At 47.3% G+C, this 12117-nt stretch overlaps 1 pseudogene and 2 gene segments (V, D, J or C); all 3 read right to left on the bottom strand.

Annotated features, from left to right (window-relative positions):
* LOC111532386 overlaps positions 1–12117 on the bottom strand; it is a 512723-nt gene that overhangs the window by 57195 nt on the left and 443411 nt on the right.
* The window catches only part of LOC111521481, a 514718-nt gene that overhangs the window by 66162 nt on the left and 436439 nt on the right, over positions 1–12117 (bottom strand).
* Positions 6669–10201, bottom strand: LOC111521487 (annotated as a pseudogene).

The raw sequence follows: 12117 nt of genomic DNA, 5'->3' as shown, positions 1-12117 counted from the left end.
GTAGCAAGCTTGGCTTTTCAGTGTCCTGGAGCCCCCAGGAGAGGAGCAAAGTCTTATCTAAGGCTCATTCCTGTGAAAATGAAGATGCTTCTCTCCAGTAAGTGTGCCAGCATGTCTAATCCAAGACTTTGGGAACAGGAATTCCAACACTAAGGGAAAAGGGGAAGGGAGACTCGCATTTGATTGGATTCTGAGCTTCCAGATGGCTCTCTTTCCTACCAAGGCTTAAGGATCGGAAGTGTTGCAAAGGAGGGGCACAGGTTAGTTAGGAACTTGCTCAGTGCATCTGGAGGATGGAAAACCAATGGCACACTCCTCCCCTTCTTCAATGTGAAGACATTTGTCTGTCTCATGTGCATCCTGTCATAAGTTCTTTTCATGCAGCCTCACGGTTGCCCTGGCAACCTGCACTCAGGGTGATGCAAACTGACCCACCTGGTCAGGGCTGTCAGCCTGTACCACAATCGCATGCCAGAGTTTCGACCATGGTAAATCTGGGTTATGATCTGATCTGAGAATCAGTAGTAGGTTGAGATTACATGGTAAATGGGTCACATATTGGGTTCAATAACGAAGATGTGGAAGGGTGGGTCCAGAATTTTCTGTCTTAGATGCAGTGAGATTATGCTGTGCTCAGTACAAAGTGAATCTTCCCAGACAATATCCTGATTTGGGCCCTAGCAAGGTTGCTAAGACACAGTTGTGTAATTGACTGAGGCGCAACTTGGCCAGAGCAGTGTGGAGATGGAGATGCTGTCTCCGTCAAGTCTAATGATGTAAGAAAAGAAGAAGCTTCCTTATGAGGGTGCTTTCCCTTCTTAGCAACTCAGAGCTCAGGTTGGTGATGGGCAGAGTGAGCAAAGTTCAAGTTTGAATTCTTTGAAAGGTAAAAGAAGGAGGGATGTTCTGGAGACAGTGAACAAAATGAGAAAAGCTCAGAAACTTGGTGTTGAAATTGAACATGGCCAGGGGGATAGAGGGAGGAAGCAAATGGAAACGAGACGGAATTGGAAAAAATGCCAAAGTGGGGCCCATGGAGTTGAGAGGACACACAGAATACCTTCGAGTTCAGCTCCTGCCATGGCCGCCAAGCCAGCTTCCCCACAGCCAGGAGACCCACTGCTCGGAGACACCCTCTCCACCTCGTACCTCCTCTAATCATGGATGGGCTCATACCTAACACTGCTATATTTAGATGGTGCATGGTGCCTGACAGCTTTAGAAGAGTTTTCACATAAGCAACTGTGGTGCATTGTTTTCATTTTGGTGACTTTCAGTTTAACTTCCCACAGACATGCTAATTGTGATTTGTGCAGAGCAAAAGTGTTTCCATTTATAGAGGAAGACAATGAGATTCAGAATGATTCTGTCTTGCTATGAATACAGATCTTGGCAGAGCTGATCATAAGACCAACAAGCCGTGGAGTGCATTGTGAAGTGTGGGAATTGCTGCAGGTGGCATCTAAAAGGCAATTTATTGAGGATCAAGATAGAGGTCCCCAGAGGACAAACTACATCTGATTCCTTCCTGGTGCTTTTCTTCTTGGCATAACTAGATGATTGAATTCATCTTTCTCCTGGCACCTTGTCTCAGAGCCTTACCTTGCCACAGTTCCAGAGCCATCCAGGCTATGACTGCTATGTAGATGACACACCTCTCTGCTCATGAATAACTGGCCTCGCCTGAGGTAACCAGGTTTTGGAGCATTGATAATATGGACTTTTCCTGTGTTGTCCCTAAGCATGTTGTTTCATTTTGTCCCCTTTGTCATGGGGTCTTCACAGAACTCCTGCCTTAGAGGATAAGGAGAGACTCTTGCTCTAGCAAGTGTAGACACGACACCAGTGTGCACTAAACAGGGAGGTGAACCTTGGTAGAAGATGGAAAATGTGTTTGGAAAAGGGGATTTTTGGATCAGGTGCTTGTGCTCTGACTCTCTGTCTGAAAGGGAACACCCCAGAATATGAGGATTTCTGTATCTAGAGCTTGAAGACTAGCCTTCTCCAGAATTTTGCGCTCTTCCTTAAATGATCACAGTATAGTCTGAGGTCAGCTTTCTTCAAAAAGGAATGACCTTACAGTTAGAGAAGACAGCTATAGGTGGAGACTGTTACCCCGTACTATAGACTGAGATGTGTAGGATAGGCTCAGATCCAGCTGCCCAAGCACAATTTGGAGGACATGTCATTCTGGGTCCTGTTCATTCTGAACTATAGATTTCTTTGTCTACTTCTCCAATACATGTTTCTGGCTTGTGGTTAGTGCTTAGCACACCAAACCACTGACCTTCAATTATGGTAACAGTGAATCATATCTGTGTGCTTATTATATACCATGTAACTTACTATACAGCAGGTAACTCATATAAGTTAAGAATTTTTTTTCATTTTATTATCACAATTACCTTGGGATTTTACATTTTAGAGATGATCAAATGATCATTTTACAGATGATCAAATGAGCTTTCTGGAGGTGCAGTGATTCTTCCATCTCCCAGAGCAGCAGCTCCCAGTCAGAGCCGGCCCTGCCTGAACTCAATACCTTGGCAAAGCAACCAGAGCCAGAAAGAACCATGGGAGAAGCTTTCAATGACTTTCAGCCACTTTGCCCCCTTTTTTTCTCGTTTCCTCTCCTGCATTTTTCTGCATGTCCAGGTACAGTTCTGGATGTGGATGCCTGTACCAACACAAAAACACTTGAGATTCATTCCTAATACCACAATTCATTTCGCTATTCGCCCCCCGCCTTTGAAATCAGATCTCACATACCTGCTTGGGTCAGAGAGATGTGTTTTTTAAAATCCCCTGGGAAGAAGGCAGGGACTGTGCCCTCAGATGATTATTGGTGAAGGGGATTTATGCTTCATTTCAGTTTAAGAAAATGTTGCTGTGTCTCTGCCCAGGACAGGCAGCCCACTGTGGCCCTGGGTGATGAGGGAAGCCCACAGAGACCCAGGGTTTGTGACCTGTGGCTGCCAGTGTCTGCAGAGCCAGAATTGAGCTAATCCCTTGAAAGGATGGGTGCTGATGGGCAGGTGTATGGTCGGTTGATATGGGGCTTGTTGATCTGTCAAATTCCAGGTGACAAGATCAATGCATGCTTGACAGACCCCTTTCCCAGCAGGCTCTGGTGGCTGCAACCTGGTTCAGGCGTGGAAGGTCATACTACTTTGCCTTTGGTTTTTCTTTGAAAAACAAACAATGAAAGACAGATGAAAACAAGAATTTTACCAGTGGTCAGGCAGGAGTTCTCTTCTGGAAAAGGGATATTTGTGGCTCCTCCCCATGTTGGCCTTGAAAGAGCTTGGTTTTGGAGCGGCTATTATTAAAATGTCAAAAAAATAGAAGATGCTGGTGAGGCTGCAGAGGAAAGGGAACACTTATACCCTGTTGGCCAGAGTATAAATTAGTTCATGGAAAAATTAATGCAGAAAGCAGTTTGGAGTTTTCTGAAATAATTTAAAACAGAACTAGCATTCCACAGCAATTCCTTTAGTGGCCTTTTATCCAAAGGAAAATAATTTTTTTCTGCCAAAAAGACACATGGTCTTGCATATCTGTCACAGCACTATTCACAATACAAAGCCATGGAATCAATCTAGGTGGCCATCAGCAGTAGAATGGATAAAGGAAATGTGGTACATATACACCGTGGAATACTATGCAGCCAAGAAAAGAATGAAATCATGTCCTTTGCAGAAACATGGATGGAGCTGAAGACCATAATCCTAAGCAAATTAACATAGGAACAGAAAACCAAATATCAGGTTCTCACTTATAAGTTTGAGCTGAGCATTGGTACACATGACTATGAAGATGGGAACCGTAGACACTGTTTCATAGACCCAACTACTAGAGGGAAGAGAGAAGGAGGGTGGAAAGGGCTGAAAAACTACCTATTGGGTACTAAACTCACTGCCTGAGTGATGAGATCATTTGTGCCACAAAGCTCAGGATCACACAATATACCCATGTAACAATCCTGCACATGTAGCCGCTGAATCTAAAATGAAAGTTGAAATTATTATTATTATTTTTAAATGGGGCCTGGACCAGAAGTGGTGGCTCATGCCTATAATCCCAACACTTTGGATCACTTGAGGTCAGGAGTTCAAAACCAGCCTGGACAACACGATGAAACCATGTCACTACTTAAAAAAAAAAAAAAAAAATTAGCTGGGCATGGTGGCGCGTGACTGTAATCCCAGCTACTTGGGAGGCTGAATCACATCAACCCTGGAGGCAGAGGTTGTAGTGAGCAGAGATCATGCCACGGCACTCCAGTGTGGCTGTAGCTGAGCCAGAAGGAGATGTTTTGTGTGAAGGCTGAGGTGGGGGCTCTTCAGAGTTTCTGTGAGAAGGAGGCCCTAAGCTGTGGCGGTGGACAGAGTTGTGGCTTTCTGCTTCTTTGCCCTTTGGTCTGGACCCACAGGTGAACGATTCCAGCCTCGATCCCAAGCACACACTCTGGAGACCTTCATATCTCACAGTTCCATGTGAGCAAATGGACTGGGAAAGCTGTGTGGCCTGAGAACATGCAACCACATGGCCTGGCTCTCACGCAGCATTTTCTCTTGCATTTAGAATAAGCATTTTTTTTTTTTTTTTGCTTATTTTGTATTTTTGGTGGTGGTGGTAGTGGTTTGTTTTACACTGAACATTTGGAAGAAATGTCGTGGTTACCTGTGATTTTCATGCCCTGTTTCTGCTGGCAACCCTGCTGAATGGGGTGACTCACTTTTCTGTGTAAAGAGTCTAAGTCGCCCAGGTAGGAGGTGGAAGCAGCCGTCTAGAAGGCCACTGGGATCCTTATGTCTGTCTCTTGGTTTCAGGTAACCAGCTGGGCTTTGAAAGCAATGATCTGAATGGAGACAGAAAATAATGCAAACTAACACTCCCCACCCAGCCCAGCCCTGTTTATACAAAGTGTTTGGTTCTTCCCTTGACTCTTGAGTGATGATGATATTCAGATGAGGCATTGACATTATGGTAAGAAAGGGAAAAAACAGTATCTGTTTTGTCTATCTATCTACTGTATATGTATCTCTACAAGCAGACAAACCCAAGGCTGTAAAGTGAACTCGGGTCTGCATTTGGACTCCATGAAAACAAAATCCATGTTGAATAAAGTGATGTTTGTATGCAGTGAATTTCTGGGTAACCCAGGTGTATCTGTCCATTTTGTGTGAGCCCTGAGCCCTGTTTTCTTCTGAAGATAGTGGTAGCCATCTCCTCACAGAAACCACACATCTGGAGCACAGATGGTCCTCTCGAGGTAATTGATCATACACATTTACTGTTTACCGAACAAGTGGTTGATGCATACATGGGTGTATTCCACAGCAAGTGGACTGCAGTCCCCTGTGCTTGCCAGGAATGCTGTGCTCCATGTAGAGGTTTTACTCTACTCATCACTGCAATTTGCATGCTGCTCCATGGACACTTGGAGGCCTGTGCAGTGTTCCCTGTAACAGGAAATGTGCTCTGAACTTGTCTGTCTCCCTTGGCTGCTCCTGGCCCTTGAAACCAGCTCCAGGGATGTCCACAACCACTTGGGACAGAAGGTGAAGGTGGAATTTCAAAGAGAAGCTTGCTTGGATGTTCGGTGACAAACTTGGGTGATTTACGGCCCCAACATGGGCCCTCTCAGAATTGCCAGGAGGAGGCTTTGGCAGGTGCCACAGGTGCCACGTGGCCTGCCTCCCTCTGCTGTGTCCAGTGGGTGCAAGCCAGCCAACGTGTGTCCAGAGTGGCTGGATGGTGTCACAGCCCTCAGATGTCTTTCCTTCCACCTTTTATAAAGAGTCCCAAGTAACTTGTAGTGTTTCAAAGGCAAGCAAGTTTTATGAAAAGGAATCCTTCCTCAGTTGATTGATCATATGGGTGAATCCTGACCCTCTCTAGTTTCTTTCCCTGGTCGTAGTGGGGAGCTGGTGGTAGCTGTGGGATTCACTGCAGCGTCCTACCCCAAAGGCAAAGAAGATGAAAATGAAGAGTGCAGAGCTGGGCTTGATTCCCAAGTCACAGTCAGGCTCCCGCTATGGTAGGCCGGACATCTCTCTAGCCTGCTCACAGAGATGGAACGAGGGAATTGAGGGAAGAGTTAGGGGCCAGGGAGATTTACTTGAGTCTGATTTTCCAGGTGAATGAGAAGGGAGGGCTTGGTCGAGGGTTTGGTGCCTAAACATTCCTGGGAGAGGCACATCATCACCAACAGCATTTGTCATTATTGTTGTATGTTAGCAATAAGATTCAGCTGGTCAGATTTTTTGGGCCACCTTGAAAATGCTGACACATTTTCTGTGCTGTGATTGTGCTGAAGGCAGAGTAGCTCTAACCACTGTGAGAACCCAAATAAAAATCAATACCCCCGCCAAAGACCACCTTTCTGAAACACACGTTTCTCTAGAAACATTAACAAAGCCCCTCTTTCTCTGAAGCTTCTTGTTATTTTTGGATTCCATTTCTTTTTATGTGCTAATCTAGTGTATCATGCAACACATTTTGGGAGCTGGGGGCTCTGCTTACATTTAAGGGAGACAGCCCTGTCTGACCTAAGAGTGGAGGATGCTTTCCAGTGTGAAGGAGTGTGAGGCAGCAGGCACAGACACAGACAATGAGAGAAGGGTCACTTTATTGGTACTGAGACTGCAGAGGGACCGGGGGCTTTAGCTGTTGGCAGCTATGGTGTCCTTAATCCAGTCCACATAGTTGTAGACCTTGGTGTAGACTCCAGGCCTCCTCTTTAGGGCACAGCCATAGCCCCAGGAGACAACACCTTGGAGCTGTCCATTGCAGACCACAGGGCCACCAGAGTCACCCTGGGGTGAAGAAGGGACAGGTTGTATGGAGAGAGAGATGGAGGAGGAATATAGCTACATTCACTCTGAACCTTAAAAGACCCCTTTCCAGCCAGCTCTGTGCCTCCACGTCCTTCTATGGTGGTGGCCCATTCTCTGTTCTTCCTAAGGAGTCAGCATGCAGCCCGAGGGAGCCTTCCTCACTTCTTCATGGGCTCACTGCAGGGAGCCTCCTCAACCCTGCCACATTGGGAGTTCAAATCTTTTTCCCAGATGGGGCCTGGGTATCAGTGGGAGCCTCAGCATGGGAAGGGTTGTTCAAATCACCTGGCAGGAATCCTTGCCTCCTTCAAGGAAGCCCACACAGAACATGTTACTGGTAATCCGGAAAGGGTAGGAGAGTTTACACTTAGCCTGGGTCAGCACAGGAGCATCCAGGCACTGCAGCTTGTCTGGGTAGTTGGCTGTGAGGATCAGGAAGAGATCAAAGAAAGTCAAAATATGGGTCATGCCAGAGAAGGAGACAATAATCTAGGATGGAACATTGAAGAGGAACACTGCCCCTGGAGAGGACTCCAAAACATAAGTCCTGGCAAGGGGCTCTGGCTTTTAGTTCCCAGAATGATCATTGTTGAACCTAAGACATGATCATAGCAAGTTCTCCATTTGTCCTGTCTCTTGATTTTAGGAGCCAAGTCCTTGAGACTTTGCATCTCTCTGGTGTCCAGTGCAGAGCCTGTGTGTAATGGGCACTGGAAATGTGTCTTAAGCCTGGAGGTGACAGGTTTTAAGTTAAGGGCATGGTTTGTTCTGGAAATTGTGAGGATGGAGTGAAGTAGAAGGGCAAAGGGTCCCACTCACCACCAGAGCTCAGAGTGTTGCCCCAGCCGGAGATGAGGCACTCGGTGTCAGCAGCTGGAGGGGCGTTGGGCAGAGAGATGGTGGACACGTAGTCATTGATGACAGCAGGCGTGGAGAGCTTGATCAGCATGATGTCATTGTTCAGAGTATTCCCGTTGTATTTGGGGTGGCGGATGATCTTGGTTGCATTGATGAACTGCTCGTTCCCCTCCGGGACTTCGATGTTGTGCTCTCCCAGTCTCACCTCGATGTGGCTGATGGGCAGGGCAGGCATGGTGAAGACCTTCTCTCATAGCCACAGCACCCTTCCCACCATCCCCAGGGTCCTTGAGCTCCCTGCTCATGGACTGCTCTGTAGACATGGAGTGTGATGTGTGGCCATATCTCATGGGCAGGAGAGCAGTGTGGGTCAGTGCAGGTGTGAGACCCAGAACATTTCTGCTTCAGAGGTTGGTGGTAGTGGGGTGGGGAAGAGTCAAACGGATCCCAGAGGAGGCTGCTCCTCAACCTGCCTTCCTAGCCTCTTTCCCACAGTCTCCACAGTCACTAGCACTATGGGCACAAGGAGCTCCTTGTAATTTTCCCAGCATTATTCACCCCAGGCCTTTGCTAACTGCGCACAGTGACTTCCTCCCTTCCTTTTTGGCCTGGTGAGCAACACACTTCTCTGTATTCTAATCCAAGGGTAGCCATAGCATTAGCATCTCCTGGGAACTTGTTAGAAATGTAAATTCTTCGTCCTTACCCCCATCTACTGATCAGAACCTTGGGGATGGTACCCAGTGATTTCTGCCTTAACAAGCTTTTAGGTGGTTCTGGTGCATACTTAGGTTTGAGAGTTCTTGTTGTAGGCAGTGGTTCTCAGCTCTGTCTATACACTCTACAGTTACCAAGGTAGAGTGTGAAATACTCACTGACATTCACAACCTCTTCCTGAAAATTTTGTGTTAATTGCCCTGGGATAGGACACAGGCTTCAATATTTAAAAAAAACTCTTTCTTAGGTGGCTTTAATGTGTGGCTAACCAGCAAAAGGTACATCCCTGCTTTACTCAGTAGCTCTGAGCACCCCAGGATCATCACTGACTGCTTTTATGACCACAGCCCTGCTGTTCCATGGATTTACCTTGGTGTAAGACGTTCCTGTCTTGTGTTCACTCTGGTCTGCAGAGTCAGCTGCTGCCAGCAAGTTTTCTTTTCCACCACCTCTCCCATCCATCTCACCCAACCTCAGTATTTGCCTGGGCTGAAGCCATGCTCTCCCAGGCAGCCTGGCTGAGAGTTTTGCAGTGAGGCACTCCACACTTATGGCTTGTAGCAGTGACCGGCTGAAACCACCCGCTGTTCGCTGATGAGGGAGCCACCACAGAAGTGGTAGCCAGAATTCAGGGACACCTGGTAGGGGACAGAATTCTCCTCACAGGTGTAGCCCCCAACGATCTTGTCATCATCATGAAATGGGGCAGCCACTGGAGTGGAGATGGGAAGGGAGAAGGCAAGTCAGTAGCATGTTAGGGGTGGTGCTCCCAGCCTGCGGTTGCTTCCTTCTCATTAGAAATCCTTAAGAAGCACAGTGAGGCTACGCAAGGGAGGGATGGCTGCCACCCCTGGTGAGCATCACTGGAAGTGGCTCCCAAGTCTCTGTGTCTCCAGGGCACATTGCTAGTTACCCTGTGGTTGTTCAGATCTCTCCTGGGGTCACCAGGCTGAGGTCACAAGGAATGTCCTCACAATACTTCCAGTGGGACAGGAGTTGTTGGGATGTGGTTGTCTCACCCACTGAGTGCTTCTCTCTTTGTTCATCAGCTGTGTACCTCTCCTGGCTATTGGGGCCCTGGCTTGTCAGGATAATTTGACCAAGCTAGGAAAACGCCCTGGCTGCGCAGACCTGACCATGACCAGATTCCCTCATAGCTCAGAACTGTGGAGTCAGGGCAGATTTGAGGGCAGCCCCCAGGCTCACTTTGACAGAACAAAGGTAGACATTGTTATTGGCCAATAGGACAGCAATTCTTAACCTTGGCTGCATGCCTTGAAATGTTACAAATCATCTGGGATGCTTAAAAACCCAGAACATAGGTTGAACCCCAGACAAATGAAGTTACAATTTCTAGAGCTGAGTCTCTGGCATGAGTAATTTTTCAACCTCTCCAGGTGCATTCGAGGTTAAGAGCAGCTATAGTAGTGCTATTCTCCTGCTGTCAGAGCCAAGCCTGAAGCCTGCTATTTCATTTCATGGTCCAGCTCCACCTGGCCTCCCTTCTCAGCTTCTCCATTCACGTGTTGGATATGGATGAATGGCAGTGGTGGGAGTGAAATTAGGGAGAAGTTGAAACAGGTGAGGCTTAAAGCGAGCCCAAGGGGGATGGGAAGTAGAGATGCCAGATGGAGGAAACAGAATATCGGAGTAAAGTCAAAAGAGAAGAGGCTGCAAGAATGGAAAGACTTGTGTCTGCCAGGAAAGGGTGTGGGTGGGGCCTGAGGCAGGGCATGATACTCACCAGCAGCTCCCACAAAGGTAAGGATCAGGAGTGGATTCATGGTGGTAGAAAGTTCCTGACTGGTGGTGGAGGACCCATCTTTATACCCCCCGAGGATTGGGAGACGAGGTGTCTGTGAGGTGAAGGTCACCATTCCTCTCAACACAAACACACCTGCAGCTTTCTGCTTCCCAGGGTCTTGCATCAGCTCAGCTATGTTTGGCCACTCCGTGTGTTTGTGATTCACAAGGGATAAGGAAACTTGCCTTCTGAGAGCAGAGAGGGAGACTGGCTGTTTCCTGCAAGGATGCTGGGATGGGGAAGACAGGGAAAGCCAAGTCCCGGATCACACAGCTGGGCTTTCTTAGACCGAGGAGATGATGGTTAGAAGGAAAGAGAGTGGCCTGGCTGTTTAGGAGTCTTTTTGACTATTGGGGACGTATTTAATGTACTTAAGGAAGGACAAGCGTTAGTAACAAGCTTGGCTTTTGAGTGTCCTGGATCCCCCAAGAGAGGAGGAAAGTCTTATCTAAGGCTCATTTCTGTGAAAATGAAGATGCTTCTCTCCAGTCAGGGTGCGGGCATGTCAAATCCAAGACTTTGGGAACAAGAATTCCAACACTAAGGGGTAAGGAGAAGGGAGACTCGCATTCCATAGGATTCTAGGCTTCCAGATGGCTGTCTTTCCCACCAAGGCTTAGGGATGGGAGGTGTTTCAAAGAAGGAGGGGACACAGGTTAGGTAGGAGCTTACTCAGTGCATCTGGAGGATGGAAAACCAGTGGTGCACTCCTCCCCGTCTACAATGTGAAGACATTTGTCTCTCTCATGTGTATCCTGTCATAGGTTCTTTTCATACAGCCTCATGGCTGCCCTGGCAACCTGCACTCAGGGTGATGCAAACTGACCCACCTGCTTGGGGCTAACAGCCTGAACCAGAATGACATGCCCCCGATCAGATGTCAGAGTTTGGACCATGGTAAATCTGGGTTATGATCTGATCTGAGAATCAGCAGTAGGTGGAGATTTGAGCACATGTTAAATGGGTCACATGTTGGATTCAATGATGGAAATTTGGAGGGGTGGATCTAGAATTTTCTATCTTAGATGCAGTGAGATTATACTGGGCTCAGTAGAAAGTGAATCTTTCCAGAGAATATCTTGATTTGGGCCCTACCAAGGCTACTAAACACAATTGTGTAATTGACTGAGGTACAACCTGGCCAGAGCAGTGTGGAGATGGGAATGCTGTCTCCGCTCAAGTCTAATGATGTAAGGAAAGAAGGAGCTTCCTTATGAGGGTGCTTTCCCTTCTCAGCAACTCAGAGCTCAGGTTGGTGATGGGCAGGAGTGAGCAGAGTTCAAGTCTGAATTGTTTGAAAGGTGAAAGTATCAGGGATGTTCTAGAGACAGTGAACCAAATGAGAAAAGATCAGAAACTTGGTAATGAAATTGGACATGGCCGGGGGATAGAGGGAGAGAGCAAATGGATACCAGAGAGAATTGGAAAAATTGCCTAAGTGGTGTCTGTGAAGTTGAGAGGACACACAGACTACCTTCAGTTTCAGCTCCTAGAATGGCTGCTGAGCCAGTTTCCCCACAGCCAGGAGACCCACTGTTCAGAGACCCCTCTCCACCCCATACCCCCTCTAATCAGTGATGGGCTCATAGCTAACACTGCTATATTTAGATGGTCCACGGTGCCTGACAGCTTTACAAGAGTTTTCACGTAAGTAACAGTGGTGAATTACTTTTCATTTTTGCTGAGTTTCACAGTTGAACTTCCCACAAACATGGTAATTATGATTTGTGCAGAGCAAAATAATTTCCACTTATAGAGGAAGACAATGAGATTCAGAATGATTCTGTCTTGCCCAAGAATACAGATCTTGGCAGAGCTGACAATAAGGCCAATGGAAGCCATGGAGAGCACTGTGAAGTGTAGGAGTTGCTGCAGGTGGCATCAAAAAGGAGATTT

The sequence above is a fragment of the Piliocolobus tephrosceles genome, chromosome 8 (genome assembly GCF_002776525.5).
Source record: "Piliocolobus tephrosceles isolate RC106 chromosome 8, ASM277652v3, whole genome shotgun sequence".
Lineage (NCBI taxonomy): Eukaryota > Metazoa > Chordata > Mammalia > Primates > Cercopithecidae > Piliocolobus > Piliocolobus tephrosceles.
The sequence above is the reverse complement of the archived record's forward strand: the minus strand, read 5'-3'. Positions and strand labels throughout refer to the sequence as shown.